This window comes from Symphalangus syndactylus, chromosome 5 (genome assembly GCF_028878055.3).
Source record: "Symphalangus syndactylus isolate Jambi chromosome 5, NHGRI_mSymSyn1-v2.1_pri, whole genome shotgun sequence".
In the NCBI taxonomy this organism is placed as follows: domain Eukaryota; kingdom Metazoa; phylum Chordata; class Mammalia; order Primates; family Hylobatidae; genus Symphalangus; species Symphalangus syndactylus.
In genome coordinates this window covers 49043201-49060267 of record NC_072427.2, presented here as the reverse complement: position 1 = coordinate 49060267, position 17067 = coordinate 49043201, and the positions used below count along the sequence as shown (strand labels likewise).

General features: G+C 49.8%; 1 long non-coding RNA gene across 1 annotated transcript; it reads right to left on the bottom strand.

The window, feature by feature from the left end:
• Positions 1 to 1363: 1363 nt before the first annotated feature.
• LOC129481767 (uncharacterized) lies at positions 1364 to 3617 on the bottom strand. The gene is made up of 2 exons (XR_008657505.1): positions 3517 to 3617; positions 1364 to 1590 (listed from the first exon to the last, which is right to left on the bottom strand). It is a non-coding gene; the product is annotated as an uncharacterized lncRNA (long non-coding RNA).
• Positions 3618 to 17067: the final 13450 nt, after the last annotated feature.

The window sequence follows — 17067 nt, the reverse complement described above, 5'->3', positions numbered from 1 at the left end:
TGGCAGTAGGTGGAATGAGGGCTTTGGGTCCTGGCATCATGGATACCAGTTTGGGCTTGGAATGAAAAAGGAGGCTTCCTTGAAGAACAGCAGTCTAAGCTGAGACTGGTAGGAATAATGGTAGTTAAGGAGGAGACAGGAAGAAGAGCATTCCAGGAAGACAGCACAACATAGGCAAAGGCCTGGAAAGGAGAGAGAGTACATTCCCTCTGAGAACCTTAATGAGGTGAAAAAATCAGTGGTGTCACATGATGAGGCTAGAGAGGAGGGCAGGGGTGAAGGCACAAAGCCATTGGATTCCTTGTCTTGCAGATGAACAATGGGAGTTCCTTTCTAGGCACTAAGCCAGCAGTGACTTGGCTATTTTGATTTCCATAATGTAAATCTTGTTGCAGTGGAGCTCCTATTGATTGCATTTTTAAAAAGCTCACACTGGAATAAAAATTTCCTGGTCACCTAAGGGCTGGTGTGTTGCACCTTCTGAATCACTGTCTAAAGACGTTTAGTCCCCTTGTGTGTGAAGTCATTCGTGATGCCACTGGAGCAGACCTAATTGGTTCATGTTCATTAATTGAATTCCTTATATAGATGCCCTCAGTGTGTGTTTTCTATCTTTTTTTTTTTTTTCGAGACGGAGTCTTGCTCTGTCACCGAGGCTGGAGTGCAGTGGCGCTATCTCGGCTCACTGCTAGCTCCACCTCCCGGGTTCATGCCATTCTCCTGCCTCAGCCTCTCCGAGGAGCTGGGACTACAGGCACCTGCCACCATGCCTGGCTAATTTTTTGTATTTTTAGTAGAGACGGGGTTTCACCGTGGTCTCGATCTCCTGACCTCGTGATCTGCCCACCTTGGCCTCCCAAAGTGCTGGGATTACAAGCGTGAGCCACCACGCCTGGCCATGTGTTTTCTCTATTGTTTCTATCAGACAGAAGAGAACAATTTTTATAGGTTTTCTTGCTTTATCCATTTTTTATTGATAACAGATCATTGGATATTTTGACCAGAGTCTCTTGGGCTGCCGTGAGTTTAAAAACTTGCAGTAAAAAAAAAAAAAAAAAAGACGTGTAAGTCACCACCACTAAATTACAAATATTTCTGTAACTCAAGAGTCAGCAAACCAGGGCTTATAGGTGAAATCCATATGGCTGCCTGTTTTTGTAAATAAAGTTTTTTTGGAAAAAATGTCTTGTTCATTTGTTTACATTGTCTATTACTGCTTTAATGAGACAAGGGCTGATTTTAGTAGTTGCTACAGAAACCTTATGGCCCACAAACCAAAAATATTTACTTACTGGCTCCTCACACCTGCCCGTAACAAGGAAAAGCTAATCCTGTACCCTGCCAATAAGACGTAGCCAGAGAGGACAGAAGACAGCAAGATTTTACTGGTCTTCAGCAGTGACTAGAAAGACATAAGAGATCAACCAAGTTACTGAGTATTTTTTCAGAGAAGAATCCAGTACACTAATGAAAAAGAAGCAGCCTAGATTCTTCTTTTGAGAGTTTTCATATTGCAGATGTCTTTGATGAATGTATTCTAGAATGTTTACATCTTGAAGTCTTTTGATTTTAGTCCATTTGTCTTTGAACCTAAGAAAAAAACACAAAAAACCATTTTGTTCATTTGATATTTCTCTTTTGGAAGGTTGGATGAGTATTATGGTTAACAGTATTTGCAATTTGAGGGAAAAAAGTATTTTTGTTAAAAAAAATTCTGCCGCTTTTCTGATAATGCAGTAATTTCTTACTAGTTTGGGGTGAATGAAAATAATTCTCCTGGTCTCTGGCTAATGTATAGAGCTTCTGGTTCTCCTTCAAACTTTATGACAAAACTGAAGCAATGTGAGCTGGAGTTGAAATAGGTTAAATATGAGGCCTGAAGAAGGTTTTGTATGAAATACATTTTTTTCTTTTGCTCACCCTTCCTCCGTCTTCCAGAATGTGGGAATAAATGGGGACACTAGGTGTGTAGAAGAGTTAGAGAATGTTTATAAAAAGTCGTCATTAAAGGGGGGGCTACTAGGGTAGCTTTAAATTAATTCTTAAGATACCAGTTCATGTGGTGGGTCAGGACTTCTAAGAGGCTGGGTCATAACCCACGTGCAGAAAGACTGTTTTAATTTTGATTGACATGATGCTAATATATCAGTTTAACTTGTTCTTTCTAGTCACTGAGAAAGTACAAGTAAATATTTGGCTGGATTCAGTCATTAGTTATCAAAGAATGTAGAATCCATTAAGCTGATGCCTAAATCTTCAGCCTGTTGCTTATAGGACTCTAATATCTAAACTAGAAATGGCTATTTTGCATGAAAGTGTTCATTCTAGTGAAGGGACTAATTTTTTTAAATGACATAAGTGTAAAACATCATAGTAGACAGAAATGAGTGAAAAGTTTGTGAAAATGTGTAATTTTAAGAAGAAATCCAATATTTGCTTTGCATTTCATCTGGTATGTGGTTCAGCTTTTACTTAAAATGAAAAACTACTCTGTTCCAATAAGTTGAGCACTTAAGCAGTCACTAGGAAAATTTTCACAGTTATTCCACTTATGGTAATACTGCTCACAACATTATTAGATTACTTTAGAATTAATATCAGGTTCATTTTTAATTATCCAAGAAAAATTTTATTAGTGCTTACTTATGTATTATTTTTGACCCTCAAACATTATTAGCTGTCAGAGCACTTGTATCTAAATAAATTTTGGCTGTGCAAAGAACCAACAAAACCACCATCCCAACAATGAAGGCAAACGTTTAAAAGACAAAAATAAATTGCCATTATTAATGGTATTAAAAAGAATGTGCCATCAATAGGCTATCGCTAATTTGTAACAATGTGACTAGCAGAGAAAATTTCTACAAATTTGGATTATTTACCTTTCTATAAGAAAGAGCTTTATTAAATGAAAGTGTATATAATAGTGTAAAATAATGCTTAGCAAAGTATTCCTAGGTAGAAATACTACTGCAATATTGGTTAAGAATTTGTGGGGACTTACTTTTCTAGAAATAAATGGCTTAAAGCACTTGACATTTCTTTCTTTCCAAGCAAATTTGATTTCCCACTTACATCATGCTTATGAAATAAAAATATTTAATAATCTCTTTTTTACAGATAGTAATACAATTTAATTTTAAAAGCTTCCTTATTGATACAGAAAAACTGTTCTGATTCAAATCGGAGGGTTATTTAAAAATACTTTTTTTTGTAATCTGTCTCCCATAGAAATATTTGATGAATGGATTACATGCAAAAGCTCTAATGGCCACTCTGTCCTGTAATTTGGGTCACTTTTGGTAAATAGGAAGTAAATGCCCACTTATAATTAATTATATGGACACATTAGTATGTAAAATATTTTAAAATCTTGTAATAAAGTCTAGTAGAGTCTTTTAATGTAATATTTATTTGGGAAAGTGATTGCAAGCTTTCTCCAAATTTCATGAAGTTTTTGTTCACATAGCCATGTGGCTCAAAATTGCCATTGCTTTATATAGTATGTAAGTTTACCTATTTGTAATTAACTGCAGATGTACAAAGTCCATTGATGGCTTAGGGTAAGAATCTGTCCTTATTGTTCATTCTGGGGTGCAGTGCTTCCATCCTTTTCTGAAGTCTTGAATATTCATCTTATTCTGTAATTATAGAGGGTAAAGGAGAATGTGAAAAAATGACATCTGGGAATACCATGCTCCACTTTACTCAGTCCTACCTACTTCACCCACCTGCATACATAAACAGAGCAGGTGTGGTCCAGGCAAACCCAGAGTTGTCAGTGTTAGGGCAAATAAATGACTTAGCACCTCAGTCCCCCTTTTGATGTTTGCTTCTGTATTTAAATGTGTTTGAGGTTTTCAACATCCCCAGAACACTGGGTGTTAAGAGGCGGGAAACATGCAATTTACAGCAGATGGGTACAGCCTTTCCTGGCAGTGCTGCTGAAATGGGATCAATCAGCAGCACTTCATGCTCCATTTGCCCGAAAGAAACCCACCTGGGGAGCCCTGTGGAACCGTGCCTATTAGGAAAACACCTTAGCATGTTTTTTAAAATAAAAACTCGCCAGTTAGCATTAACCAGGAAGAAAATGGTTTCTCCATGAACCCTCTCCCATTTGCCTTTCTCTTATCTTTTTTTTCCTTCATGTTTTGAACCATGATCCTTTATTCATAAAAGACACAGCCCAGGGAAGCCATACAGCATATTCACTCATAAGGCTTAAACTTTCAAACTTTTTTCTCCCTAATTTTTGATCTTACCTTTCTGCAGACCTTATTTGGCAAAGGCCATACTCCTCTTTTCATTTTCCATCTGCTGATGCTGCCTTCTTTTTGATTTTCTGGGCCTCTCCCTCTCCTTAATTTTAGAGTGTGTTAGGCTGGGAGTGAGCATTATGAGTTGGGGCAACCTTCACTGCTCAATAAACCTAAGACCAGACAGAGTGAGTTTTGGGGGATGATGAAATCAAAGCCACGTGCTTTGGAGGTGCCGCAGTGGCCTTGAGTTCATCACTTTTCTTTCTCTGATTCCTGAAACTTTCCTAGGTGTAAAGTGGATATCTCCGCACTCCCTCTGAAGCAAGCCAACTGCCTGGAGCTGCCACTGGACAGCTGTCTGGGGACAGCGAAAGCAAGCAGATTACCCAGCCATATGTTGAGTGTTTGCCTTATTGTACACGCTCCGTCCTCCCACCTTCTCTTTTAAAACAAAGTCTTTGAATTGAAAAACTGCATCAAAAGAGATCTTTGTCCCAAGTTTCGTCGTACATTGTAAAGCAAGGCATCAGACTTAGGGTTTAATGCATTAGCAAAAAGGTGGCAGTTATGATACCTTTGCAGAACTTCTCAGGATGAAGTGAGAACCTAACTAAAATGTAGCAATGTAAGGAGCAGAGCAGGAAGAACCTTTAAGCCGGAAACTTACAAAAAGTCAATTTCATAGTTTCTTTGGTCCTTCCACAACAACCTCTGGGATCTGTTTTCTCTACAAGGGAGGTAACAACAGTAGCTATTTCAGAGCAGGAAAAGGCTTAGAGCAGTGCTAGAATATGGTCCTGGCTGTATGAAGTTTAGCTATTTGTATATTGTAATAAGCCTACAGTGTATTTTTTAATTGGTAGTCAATAACAGATTTCTTTTGGAAAAGTAGGAGCCTCCTGTCCAGGGAACACCTGCAGTTCCCACTAAGTGAACACTGGTGTCTGCTAACCTTTGCCTCTATTATCTCAATTGTAACTGTCAAGCTGTTCCTTTATTTAGCAATTTTATTTACTTTTTTTTTCTCCTTTCTGTTTTCCTGAGACATCGAGTCCCTCTCTGTCGCCCAGTCTGGAGTGCAGCAGCGCCATCATAGCTCACTGCCACCTCCACCCCGGGCTCTAGCATCAGCCTTCAGGGTAGCTGGGACTACCCGCTGGGCCCACCACGCCCGGCTAATCTTTGTGGTTTTTGTTTTGTTTTTCCATTAAGAGACCCGGTTTCGGTGGTGAATCAGGCCTGCAGTTCTAGCACTTTGGGAGGCCGAGGCAGGCGGATCACTAAGGTCAGGAGTTCCAGATCAGCCTGACCAACATGGAGAAACCCCGTCTCTACTAAAAGTACAAAATTAGCCAGCCATAGTGGCACATGCCTGTAATCCCAGCGACTAGGGAGACCAAGGCAGGAGAGTTCCCTAAACCTACAGGCGGAGATTGCACTGAGCCGAAATCACACCATTGCACTCCAGCCAGGGCAACAAGAGCGAAACATCGTTTCAAAAAAAAAAAAAAACAGAAAAACAAAAAAACAAAAAATAAAATAACATAAAAATAAAAAAGAGATCGCGTTTCACCATGTTGCCCAGGCCAGTCTGGAACTCCTAGGCTCAAGCGATCCCCCATGCTCGATTATCCGAGGTCCTGAGACTACAAGCGTGAGCCACCATGCCAGACCGATCCATCCCTCTCTGATTAATAAATTGGGCCAGGCGCGGTGGCTCACGCCTGCAATCCCAGCACCCTGGGAGGCCTAGGCGGGCGGATCATCCGAGGTCGGGAGCTCCAGGCCAGCCGGACCAACATGGAGAAACCCCGACTCTTACCTCCCCCACCCAAAAAAAAAAAAATAGCCCGGCATTATGGCTCACACCTGCAATCGAAGCCACTCAGGAGGCTGAGGGAGGAGAACCACCCAAACCCGGGAGGTGGAGGCCACAGCGGGCCCAGACCGCCACACTGCACTCCACCCTGGGCAACAAGAGCGAAATTCCGCCCTAAAAAACAAACAAACAAACAAAGAAAAACAAAATAAAACAAAACAAAAAAACCAGAGATACCGGTTTCACCATGTTGCCCAGGCCAGTCTGGAACTCCTAGGCTGCAGTGATCCCCTAGGCTGCAGTGATCCACCGCGCTCAGCTGCCCAAAGGCTTGGGATCACAACCGTGAGCCACCATGCCAGGCCAATGTATTCCTTTCTGATTAATGAATTGGGCCGGGTGCAGAGGCTCACGCCTGCAATCCCAGCAGCCCGGGAAGCCTAGAAGGGCGGATCACCTGACGTCAGGAGCTCCAGGCCAGCCGGACCAACATGGAGGGAACCGTCTCTACCCTAAAAAAAAAATTAGCCGGGCATTAACCGCACACCAGCAGTTGCAGACACTCAGGAGGCTGAGGCAGGAGAACCACCCAAACCCGGAAGGCGGAGGCCACGGGGGGCCGAGACCGCGCAACTGCATTCCAGCCTGGGCAACAAAAGCGAAATTCCACCCTAAAAAACAAAAAGAGAGAGAGAGACCGAAAAGTTTCACCACCTTGCCCAGGCCACTCTGGAAATCCTAGGCCCCAGTGATCCACCACGCTTGGCTGCTCAAAGGCTGGGGATCACCAGCGTGAGCGACCACGCCTGGCCAATCTGTTCCTTTCTGATTAATAAAGAGGACCGGGCGTGGTTGCCCACGCCTGCAATCCCAGCACCCCGGGAGGCCTAGGCGGGCAGATCACCAGATGTCGGGAGCTCCAGGCCAGCCAGACCCACACTGAGAAAACCCGTCTCTACCCAAAAAAAAAAAAAAATTAGCCGGGCATTACAGCTCACACCTGCAATCCCGCCCACTAGGGAGGCTTAGGGAGGAGAACCACCCAAACTAGGGAGGCAGAGGCTATGGCAGGCCGAGACTGGGCCACTGCATTCCAGCCCCGGCAACAAGAGCGAAATTCCGCCCTAAAATAAAAAACAGAGAGAGAGAGAGAGAGAGACTGGTTTCACCATGTTGCCCAGGCCAGTCTGCCACTCCTAGGCTCAAGGCATCCCCTGTGCTTGGCTGTCCAAGGTCCTGAGACTACAAGTGTGAACCACCATGCCAGGCCAATGTTTTCCATTCTGATTACCAAATTGGGCCGGGTACGGTGACTCACGCCTGCAATCCCAGCACCGCGAGAGGCCTAGGCAGACGGATGACCCGAGGTCGGGAGCTCCAGGCCAGCTGGACCAACCTGCAGAAACCCCGTCTCTACATACACACACACACACACACACAAATTAGCAGGGCATTATGACTCACACCTGCAATCCCAGCCACTCGGGAGGCTGAGGCAGAACCACCCAAACCCGGGAGGTGGAGGCCACAGCGGGCCGAGAATGCGTCACTGCATTCCAGCCTTGACAAAAAAAGTGAAATTACACCCTAAGAAAAAAAAAGAGAAGGAGAAACCGGTTTCACCATGTTGCCCAGGCCAGTCGGGAGGTCTCAGGTTCCAGTGATCCACTGCGCTCAGCCGTCCAAGGTCCTGGGACTACAAGCGTCAACCACCACACCAGGCCAATCTATTTCTTTCTGATTAATACATTGGGCCTGGGGCAGTGGCTCACACCTGAAATCCCAGCAGCCCAGGAGGCCTAGTCCGGGGTATCACCCGATGTTGGGAGGTCCAGGCCAGCCGGACCAATGTGGAGAAACCCCGTCACTACGCAGGAAGAAAAAAAAAAAAAATTAGCCGCACGTTATGGCTCACACCTGCAATCGCAGCCACATGGGAGGCTGAGGCAGGAGAACCACCCAAACCTGGGAGGCGGAGGCCACGGCGGGCCAAAACCGAGCCACTGCATTCCAGCCTGGGCAACAAGAGCGAAATTCAGCCCTAAAAGAAAATAAGAGAGAGATAGAGATCGGTTTCACCATGTTGCCCAGGCCAGTCTGGAACTCTAAGGCTCCGGTGACCCCCCGAGCATGGCCGTCCAAGATCCTGAGACTACAAGCGTGACCCACCACGCCAGGCCAATCTATTGCTTTCTGATTAATAAATTGGGCCGGACTTGGTGGTTCACACCTGCAATCCCAGCACCCCGGGAGGCCTAGGTGGGCAGATCACCAGAGGTCGGGAGCTCCAGGCCAGCCGGATCAAAATGGAGAAACCCCGACTCTACTCAAAAAAAAAAAAAAAAAGATTAGCAGGGCATTATGGCTCCCACCTACAATCGCAGCACTCGGGACGCCAAGGCAGGAGAACCACCCGAACCCAGGAGGTGGAGGCCACGGTGGGCCGAGACCGCAAATTCTGCCCTAAGGAAAAAAAAAGAGAGAGAGACCGTTTTCACCATGTTGCCCAGGCCAGTCTGGTACTCCTAGGCTCCAGTAATCCACCGTGCTCGGCTGTCCAAGGTCCTGGGACTACAAGCGTGAGCCAACATGCCAGGCCGCTCTATTCTCTTCTGATTAATAAATTGGGCCTGGCACGGTGGCTCATGCCTGCAATCCCAGCACCCCAGAGGCCTAGGCGGGCGGATCACCGGAGGTGGGAAGCTCCAGGTCAGCCAGACCAATATGGAGAAACCCCATCTCTACCCCCAAAAAAAAAAAAAAAATTTGCAGGGCATTATGGCTCCAACTTGCAATTGCAGCCACATCAGGAGGCTGAGGGAAGAGAACCACCCAAACCTGGGAGGTGGAGGCCACGGCGGGCTGAAACCGTGCCACTGCCTTCCAGCCTGGGAAACAAGAGCAAAATTCAGCCCTAAAAAAAAATAAGAGAGAGATAGAGACTGGTTTCACCGTGTCGCCCAGGCCAGTCTGGAACTCCTAGGCTGCGGTGATCCCCCCAACGTGGCCGTCCAAGATCCTGAGACTACAAGTGTGAGCCAACACTCCAGGCCAATCTATTGCTTTCTGATTAATAAATTGGGCCAGGCACGGTGGCTCACACCTGCATTCCCAGCACCCTGGGAGGCCTAGGAGGGTGGATCACCAGAGGTCGGGAGCTCCAGGCCATCCAGACAAACATGGAGAAACCCCATCTCTACCCAAAAAAAAAAAAAAAATTAGTGGGCATTATGGCTCACACCTGCAATCACAGCCACTCGGGACGCTTAGGGAGGAGAACCATCCAAACTAGGGAGGCAGAGGCCATGACGGGCTGAGACTGGGCCACTGCATTCCAGCCAGGGCAACAAGAGCGAAATTCCGCCCTAAAGTAAAAAAGACAGACACACAGAGAGAGAGAGACCGGTTTCACCATGTTGCCCAAGCCTGTTTGCAATTCCTAGCCGCAAGGGATCCTCCGAGCTTGGTCGTCCAACGTCCTGAGACTGCAAGCGTGAGCCACCATGCCAGGCCAATGTATTCCATTCTGATGAATAAAGTGGGCCAGGTGTGGTGGCTCACGCCTACAATCCCAGCAGCCCTGGAGGCCTAGGCGGGAGGATCACCCGAGGTCAGGAGCTCCAGGCCAGCCGGACCAACATGGAGAAACCCCATCTCTACCCAAAAAAAGAAAAAAAAGAAGAAAAAAATATTAGCCAGGCATTATGGCTCACAACTCCAATTGCAGCCACTCGGGAGGCTGAGGAAGGAGAACCACCCAAACCCGGGAGGCGGAGGCCATGGCGGGCCAAGACTTTATCACTGCATTCCAGCCTGGGTAACAAAAGCAAAATTCCACCCTAAGAAAAAAAAAGAGACAGAGAGAGAGAGAGACCGCTTTCACCATGTTGCCCAGGCCAGTCTGGAACTCCTAGGTTCCAATGATCTACCGTGCTCGGCTGTCCCAAGTCTTGGGATCACAAGCGTGAGCCACCACGCCAGGCCGATCTATTCCTTTCTGATTAATAAAGTGGGTCGGGCACGGTGGCTCACGGCTGCAATCCCAGCACCCCGGAGGCCTAGGCGGGCAGATCACCAGAGGTTGGGAGCTCCAGATCAGCCGGACCAACATGGAGAAACCCTATCTCTACTCAAAGAAAAAAAAAATTTGCAGGGCATTATGGCTCCTACTTGCAATCACAGCCACTCGGGAGGCTGAGGAAGGAGAACCACCCAAAGCCAGGAGGCGGAGGCCATGGAGGGCCGAGACCGCACCAGCGCATTCCAGCCTGGACAAGAAGAGCGAAACTCCACCCTAAAAGAAAAAACAGAGAGAGAGAGAGAGAGAGAGACCGGTTTCACCACGTTGCTCAGGCCAGTCTGGAACTCCTAGGCTCAAGGGATCACTCGCGCTCGGCTGTCCAAGGTCCTGAGACTACAAGGGTGAGCCAGGACGACCGGCCCATCTATTCCTTTCTGTTAATAAAGTGGGCCGGGCGCGGTGGCTCACGCCTGCAATCCTAGCACCCCGGAGGCCTAGGTGGGCAGATCACCCGAGGTCGGGAGCTCCAGGCCAGGCAGACAGAAATGGAAAAACCCCGTCTCTACCCAAAAAAAAAAAAAAAAAGGAAAGAAATTAGCCGGGCATCATGGCTCACACCTGCAATCCCAGCCACTCAGGAGGCTGAGGCAGGAGAACCACCCAAATCCGGGAGGCGGAGGCCAAAGCGGGCCGAGACTGCACCACTGCATTCCAGCCTGGGCAACAAGAGCGAAATTCCGACCTAAGAAAAAAAAAAAGAGAGAGAGAGAGAGACCTGTTTCACCATGTTGCCCAGGCCAGTCTGGAACTCCTGGGCTCAAGGGATCCCCCACGCTCGGCCGTCCAAGGTCCTCAGACTACAAGCGTGAGCCACCACGCCAGGCCGATGTATTCCATTCTGATTACCAAACTGGGCCAGGTGTGGTGGCTCACGCCTGCAATCCCAGCACCTTGAGAGGCCTAGGCAGGTGGATCACCGAGGTCAGGAGCTCCAGGCCAGCCGGAACAAAATGGAGAAAGCCCATCTCTAGCCAAGAAAAAAAAAAAAAAATTAGCAGGGCATTATGGCACTCACCTACAATCCTAGCCGCTCCGGATGCTGAGGCAGCAGAACCACCAAAACCCAGGAGGTGGAGGCCACAGCGGGCCGAGACCGCGTCACTTCACTCCAGCCTGGGCAACAAGAGCGAAATTCCGCCCTAAAATAAAAAGGAGAGAGAGAGAGACCGGTTTCACCATGTTGCCCAGGCCAGTCTGGTACTCTTAGGCTCCAGTGATCCACCATGCTCGGCCGTCCAAGGTCCTGGGACTACAAGCGTGAGCCACCACGCCAGGCCGATCTATTCCTTTCTGATTAATAAATTGGGCCAGGCACGGAGGCTCACGCCTGCAATCCCAGCACCCTAGGAGGCCTAGGCGGGAGGATCACCCGAGGTCAGGAGCTCCAGGCCAGCCGGACCAACATTGAGAAACTCTGTCTTTAACCAAAAACAAAAACAAAAACAAAAAATTAGCCGGGCATTATATCTCACACCTGCAAACCAAGCCACTCGGGAGGCTGAGGGAGGAGAACCACTCAAACGCAGGAGGCGGCGGCCTCAGAGGGCCGAGACCGTGCCACTGCATTCCAGCCTGGGCAACAAGAGCGAAATTCCTCCCTAAAAAAAAAAAAAGAGGGAGAGAGAGAGAGAGACCGGTTTCACCATATTGCCCAGGCCAGTCTGGAACTCCTAGGCTCAAGGGATCGCCCGCACTGGGCCTTCCAAAGTCCTGAGACTACAAGCGTGAGCCACCACGCCAGGCCGATGTATTCCGTTCTGATTACCAAATTGGGCCGGGCGTGGTGGCTCCCGCCTGCAATCCCAGCACCCCGGGAGGCCTAGGCGGGTGGATCATCCGAGGTCGGGAGCTCCAGGCCAGCCGGACCAACATGGAGAAACCCCGACTGTACCCCCCCAAAAAAAAATTAGCCCGGCATTATGGCTCACACCTGCAATCCCAGCCACTCGGGAGGCTGAGGAAGGAGAACCACCCAAACCCTGGAGGTGGAGGACACAGCGGGCCGAGTCCGTGCCACTGCATTCCAGCCTGGGAAACAACAGCGAAATTCCGCCTTAAAAAAAAAAGAAAAAAAAACAAAAGAGAGAGAGACCGGTTTCACCATGTTGCTCAGGCCAGTCTGGAACTCCTAGGCTCCAGTGATCCACCGGGCTTGGCCGTCCAAGGTCCTGGGACTACAAATGTGAGCCACCGCGCCAGGCTGATTTATTCCTTTCTGATTAATCAACTGGGCCTGGCATGGTGGCTCACGCCTGCAATCCTAAGGGCGCGGGAGGCCTGGTGGGGCAGATCACCCAAGGTCAGCAGTTCCAGGCCTGCCAGACCAACACGGAGAAACCCCGTCTCTACACACACACACACACAAATTAGCCAGGAATTATGGCTCACGTCTGCAATCCCAGGCACTTGGGAGGCTGAGGAAGGAGAACCACCCAAACCCGCGAGGTGGAGGCTACGGCGGGCCGAGACCAAGTCACTGCATTCCAGCCTGGGGAACAAGAGCAAAATTCCACCCTAAAAAACAGAGAGAGAGAGAGAGGGACTGGTTTCACCCTGTTGCCTAGGCCAGTCTGGAACTCCTAGGCTCCAGTGATTCCCAGCGCTCAGACGTCCATGATCCTGAGACCACAAGTGTGAGCCACCACGCTGGGCCGATCTATTCCTTTCTGATTAATAAATTGGGCCTGGCGCACTGGCTCACACCTGCAATCCCAGAACCCTAGGAGGCCCAGGTGGGCAGATCACCAGATGTCGGGAGCTCCAGGCCAGCCGGACCAACATGGAGAAACCCCGTCACTACCCAAAAGAAAAAAAAAATTAGCTGGGCATTACAGCTCAAACCTTCAATCCCAGCCACTGGGGAGGCTTCCGGAGGAGAACCATCCAAACTAGGGAGGCAGAGGCCATGGCAGGCCGAGACTGGGCCACTGCATTCCAGCCAGGGCAACAAGAGTGAAATTCCGCCCTAAAATAAAAAACAGAGAGAGAGAGAGAGACACCGGTTTCACCATATTGCCCAGGCCAGTCTGCCACTCCTAGGCTCAAGGCATCCCCCGCGCTCGGCCGTCCAAGGTCCTGAGACTACGAGCGTGAGCCACCATACCAGGCCGATGTTTTCCATTCTGATTACCAAATTGGGCTGGGTACGGTGGCTCATGCCTGCAATCCCAGCAGCCCGGGAGGCCTAGGCAGGCGGATCACCCGAGGTCGGGAACTCCTGGCCAGCCAGACTAACATGGAGAAATCCCCTCTCTACGCGCACGCGCGCACACACACACACACACACACACACACAAATAAAAAATTAGCAGGGCATTATGGCTCATACCTGCAATCCCAGCCACTCGGGAGGCTGAGTCAGGAGAACTACCCAAACCCGGGAGGTGGAGGCCGCAGCGGGCCGAGACCACATCAGTGCATTCCAGCCTCGACAATAAAAGCAAAATTCCGCACTAAGAAAAAAAAAAAGAGAGAGAGAGAGAAAGCAGTTTCACCATGTTGACCATGCCAGTCGGGAACTCCCAGGTTCCAGTGATCCACTGCGCTTGGCCGTCCAAGGTCCTGGGACTACAAGCGTCAGCCACCACACCAGGCCAATCTATTTCTTTCTGATTAATAAATTGGGCCTGGGGCAGTGGCTCACACCTGAAATCCCAGCAGCCCGGGAGGCCTAGGCTGGGGTATCACCCGATGTTGGGAGGTCCAGGCCAGCCGGACCAACATGGAGAAACCCCGTCTCTACCCAAAAACAAAATCAAAAACAAAAAATTAGCCAGGAATTATATCTCACACCTGCAATCCCAGCCACTCGGGAGGCTGAGGCAGGAGAATCACCCAAAAGCGGGAGGCGGAGGCCACGGAGGGCTGAGACCGCACCACTGCATTCCAGCTTGGGCAACAAGAGCGAAATTCTGCCCTAAAAGGAAAAAAACACAGAGAGAGATAGAGAGAGAGAGAGACCGGTTTCACCATGTTGCTCAGGCCAGTCTGGAACTCCTAGGTTCAAGGGATCACTCACGCTCAGCTGTCCAAGGTCCTGAGACCAGAAGCGTGAGCCACGACGCCCGGCCAATCTATTCCTTTCTGATTACCAAATTGGGCCGGGTGCGGTGGCTCACGCCTACAATCCCAGCACCGCAAGAGGCCTAGGCAGACGGATGACCCGAGGTCGTGAGCTCCAGGCCAGCGCCGGACCAACCTGCAGAAACCCCGTCTCTACACAGAAAAAAAAAAAAAAAAAAATTAGCAGGGAATTATGGCTCACACCTGCAATCCCAGCCACTCGGGAGGCTGAGGCAGGAGAACCGCCCAAACCTGGGAGGTGGAGGCCACAGCAGGCCAAGACTGCATCACTGCATTCCAGCCTCGACAAAACAAGCAAAATTCCGCCCTAAGAAAAAAAAAAGAGAGAGAGAAACCAGTTTCACCATGTTGCCCAGGCCAGTCGGGAACTCCCAGATTCCAGTGATCCACTGCGCTCGGCCGTCCAAGGTCCTGGGACTACTAGCGTCAGCCACCACACCAGGCCAATCTATTTCTTTCTGATTAATAAATTGGGTCTGGGGCCGTGGCTCACACCTGAAATCCCAGCAGCCCGGGAGGCCTAGGCCGGGGTATCACCTGATGTTGGGAGGTCCAGGCCAGCCGGACCAACATGGAGAAACCCCATCTCTACCCAAAAAAAAAAAAAAAAAAAAAGAAAAAAAAATTAGCCCGGCATTATGGCTCACAAGTGCATTCCCAGCCACTCGGGAGGCTGAGGGAGGAAAACCACCCAAACCTGGGAGGCGGAGGCCACAGCGGGCCGAAACCGAGCCACTGCATTCCAGACTGAGCAACAAGAGCGAAATTAAGCCCTAAAAAAAAATAAGAGAGAGATAGAGATCGGATTCACCATGTTGCCCAGGCCAGTCTGGAACTCCTAGGCTCCGGTGATTCCCTGAGCACGGCCGTCCAAGATCCTGAGACTACAAGCGTGAGCCACCATGCCAGGCCAATCTATTGCTTTCTGATTCATAAATTGGGCTGGGCTCGGTGGTTCACACCTGCAATCCCAGCACCCCTCGAGGCCTAGGCGGGCAGATCACCAGAGGTCGGGAGCTCCAGGCCAGCCGGACCAAAATGGGGAAATCCCGTCTCTACTCAAAAAAAAAAAAAAAAAAAATTAGCCGGGCATTATGGCTCCGACCTACAATCCCAGCCACTCGGGACACCAAGGCAGCAGAACCACCCGAACCCAGGAGGTGCAGGCCACGGCAGGCCTAGACCGCCAATTCCGCCCTAAGGAAAAAAAAAGAGACAGAGACCGGTTTCACCATGTTGCCCAGGCCAGTCTGGTACTCCTAGGCTCCAGTAATCCACCGTGCTCGGCCGTCCAAGGTCCTGGGACTACAAGTGTGAGCCAACATGCCAGGCCGCTCTATTGCCTTCTGATTAATAAATTGGGCCTGGCACGGTGGCTCACGCCTGCAATCCCAGCACCCCAGAGGCCTAGGTGGGCTGATCACCAGAGGTGGGAAGCTCCAGGCCATCCAGATCAACATGGAGAAACCCTGTCCCCACCCCCCAAAAAAGAAAAAACAAACAACAACAACAAAAAAACACAAAATTAGCCGGGTATTATGGCTCATACTTGCAATCACAGCCACTCGGGAGGCTTAGGGAGAACCATCCAAACTAGGGAGGCCGAGGCCATGGCAGTCTGAGACTGGGCCACTGCATTCCAGCCAGGACAACAAGAGCGAAATTCCACCCTAAAATAAAAAAGAGAGAGAGAGAGAGACCGGTTTCACCATGTTGCCCAGGCCCGTCTGCGTCTCCTAGCCTCAAAGGATCCCCTGGGCTCGGTCGTCCAAGGTCCTGAGACTAGAAGCGTGAGCCACCATGCCAAGCTGATGTATTCTATTCTGATTAATAAAGTTGGCCGGATTCGGTGGCTCACGCCTGCAATCGCAGCACCCTGGGAGGCCGAGGCAGGCGGATCACCCAAGGCCGGGAGCTCCAGGCCAGCCGGACCAACATGGAGAAACCCCCTCTCTACAAAAAAACAAAACAAAAAAAATTATCAGGGCATTATGGCTCACACCTAAAATCCCAGCCACTCGTGAGGCTCAGTCAGGAGAACCACCCAAACCCGGGAGGTGGAGGCCATGGCGGTCCGAGACCGTATCACTTCATTCAAGCCTGGGCAACAAGAGCGAAATTCTGCCCTAAGAAAAAAAAAGAGAGAGAGAGAGACCGGTTTGACCATGTTGCCGAGGACAGTCTGGTAGTCCTAGGCTCCAGTAATCCATCGTGCTCGGCCGTCCAACGTCCTGGGACTACAAGCGTGAGCCGCCACGCCAGGCCGATCTATTTCTTTCTGATTAATAAACTGGGCTTGGCGCAGTGGCTCACGCCTGCAATCCCAGCAGCCCCGGATGCCTAGGCGGGCGGATCACCCGAGGTCGGGAGCTCCAGGCCAGCTGGACCAACAGGGAGAAACCCCGTCTCTACCCCGCCCCCGCCAAAAAAAGAGAAAAAAATTAGCCGCGCATTATGGCTCACAACTGCATTCCCAGCCACTCGGCAGGCAGAGGAAGGAGAACCACCCAAACCCGGGAGGCGGAGGCCACGGCGGGCCGAGACCGCGCCAATGCATTCCAGCCTGGGCAAGAGTGAAATTCTGCCCTAAAAAAAAAAAAAAAAAAAAAACAGAGAGAGAGAGAGAGACCCGTTTCACCACGTTGCCCAGGCCAGTCTGGAACTCCTATGCTGCAGTGATCCATCGTGCTCGGCTGTCCAAAGTCTTGGGATCACAGGCATGAGCCACCACGCCAGGCCGATTTTTTCCTTTCTGATTAATAAAGTGGGCCGGGCGCCGTGGCTCACGCCTGCAGTCCCAGCACCCCAGGAGGCCTAGTAGG